Genomic DNA, 2416 nt, shown 5'->3' on the forward strand with positions numbered 1-2416 from the left:
CATGGACTGAGACCCCAAAACCCTTTCTCCTTTGACTGCTTTTGTTATTTTGTCACAGTGAAAGCTAAGATGTCCATTGTCTCACATGCAGTCATTTCTCTGTATCAGGAGCTAGGTTCTAGGACCCCAGAGACACCAACACTCAGCAGATGCCCACACTTACAAGAAACAATGCGATGTGTGCACATAACCTACAAATACCCTCCTGCAGATCTCAATCATCTCCCGATTGTTTATAATGCTTAATGCAATGCAAATGATCTGTAAATAGTTACTTCATTCATTAGGGAAATGACAAGGAAACATCTGTACCTGGTCAGGACAGATGTGATTCTTCTGTGGATTTCTCTGTTCTTGGTTCATTGAATCTGAATCAGTGGAAGGTCAACTTTTGAAAACAGAAGGAAGATCCTCTGTACTGTATGTGTGTGTTATGTATGTATATATGTGTATGTGTGTGTTGTGTCTATGTGTATAGTATGTATATATATATATGTGTGTGTGTAGTGCATATGTGTGTGTTATATGTGTATGCATATATATGTGTATATATGTGTGTAGTGTCTGTGTGGTATGTATTATATACGCAAGTATGCATATGTGTGTGGTGTATATGTGTGTGTTATCTATGCATATATGTGTGTATGGTGTGTGTGTATGTGCGATGTGTATATTTGTGTTTCTCTCTGTGTGGTGTGTATGTGTCTCTGTGTGTGGTGCACGTGAGAACGTAGAGGTGTCACAGTGTGCCTGCAGGGCCAGAGGACAATTCAAAGGAGTAGGTTCTCTCCTTCCACCCAGCAGGTCCAGAACTTGTTCCCGATCAACTATCCCACTGGGGCAGGGAAACTTCAAGTGTCCTTTTCTTCTCCTTCTCCCTCCCTCCCTTCATTTTTCTTTTAAAAAAACTGTATATTTATTTAGAAAAGTCAATATTTCCTTTATTCATCTAGATAGTGTGGTTTTCTTGTTTGTTTGTTTGTTTTAGAGACAGGGTTTCTCTGTGTAGCCTTGGCTGTCCTGGAACTAGCTCTGTAGACCAGGCTGGCCTCGAACTCACAGAGATGCGCCTGCTGCTGCCTCCAGAGAGCTGGGGTTAAAGGCGTGGCCACCACTGCCTCGCCCTTTCCTTTCTTGTTTATCCTCAAGAGCTCATATTTATTAATATCTCAATATGAAATACATGGTTTTTGTTTGTTTGTTTATTTTTGATTTTTAGAGACAGGATTTCTCTGTGTAACTGCCGTGGCTGTCTTGGAACTCACTCTGTAGTCTAGGCTGGCCTCAATCTCACAGAGATCCACCTGCCTCTGCCTCCTGAGTGCTGGGATTAAAGGCATGCACTATCACTACCACACACTTTTAAAGACTCAAGTTGTTACAAATTCTACATTTTAAAAGTTTAGTCTCGCTCTTTCCGCCATCTTGGCGCCTGTGGAGGCCTGCTGGGAACAGGACTTTTCTAAAAGGCAAATATGTCTGGAAGGCTGTGGTGCAAGGCCACTTTTGCTGCCTATAAGCGAGGCCTCCGGAACCAGAGAGAGCACACGGCTCTTCTTAAAATTAAGGTGTTTATGCCCGAGATGAAACTGAATTCTACCTGGGCAAGAGATGTGCTTACGTGTATAAAGCAAAAAACAACACAGTGACACCCGGAGGCAAACTAAACAAAACCAGAGTGATCTGGGGAAAAGTAACCTGGGCCCACGGAAACAGTGGCATGGTTCGTGCCAAATTCCGAAGCAACCTTCCTGCGAAGGCCATTGGACACAGAATCCGTGTGATGCTGTACCCTTCCAGAATTTAAACTAATGGAAAGTAAATAAATAAAAGTGGGAAAAAAAAAAGTTTAGTCTCGCCGGGTGTTGGTGGCGCACGCCTGTAATCCCAGCACTCGGGAGGCAGAGGCAGGCGGATCTCTGTGAGTTCGAGGCCAGCCTGGTCTACAGCATGAGTTCCAGGACAGCCTCCAAAACAATACAGAGAAACCCTGTCTCGAAAAACCAAAAAAAAAAAAAAAAAAAAAAGTTTAGTCTCAAGTCAGGTGGTGGTGGTGCACACCTTTAATCCCAGCATTTGGGAGGCAGAGGCAGGAGGATCTCTGTGAGTTTGAGGTCAGCCTGGTCTACAGCATGAGTTCCAGGGCAGCCTCCAAAGCTACACAGAGAAACCTTATCTTGAACCCCCCCCTTTAAAAAAATCAGTTTTTTAAAAATATCCCAATCCAAAGTATCATACAAAGTTTAAAGCTTCTCAGAAATATTCAGTCTAAAATTCCAAAGTCTCACAATTGTGGATTCCTGTTTTTAAAAAAGTTAAACTCTTTCTTACTCCAAGAGGGAAGAACCAAGGCACAGTCATAATCAAACCAAAGCAAGAAGTGAAAATTCAGGGCTTAACATTCAGTTCTCACTCA

At 42.7% G+C, this 2416-nt stretch overlaps 1 pseudogene; it reads left to right on the forward strand.

The window, feature by feature from the left end:
* The first annotated feature begins 1412 nt into the window (after positions 1-1412).
* Positions 1413-1836, forward strand: LOC121136393 (annotated as a pseudogene).
* The last annotated feature ends 580 nt before the right edge of the window (positions 1837-2416 follow it).

Source organism: Mesocricetus auratus, unplaced genomic scaffold (assembly GCF_017639785.1).
Source record: "Mesocricetus auratus isolate SY011 unplaced genomic scaffold, BCM_Maur_2.0 Super-Scaffold_100081, whole genome shotgun sequence".
Lineage (NCBI taxonomy): Eukaryota > Metazoa > Chordata > Mammalia > Rodentia > Cricetidae > Mesocricetus > Mesocricetus auratus.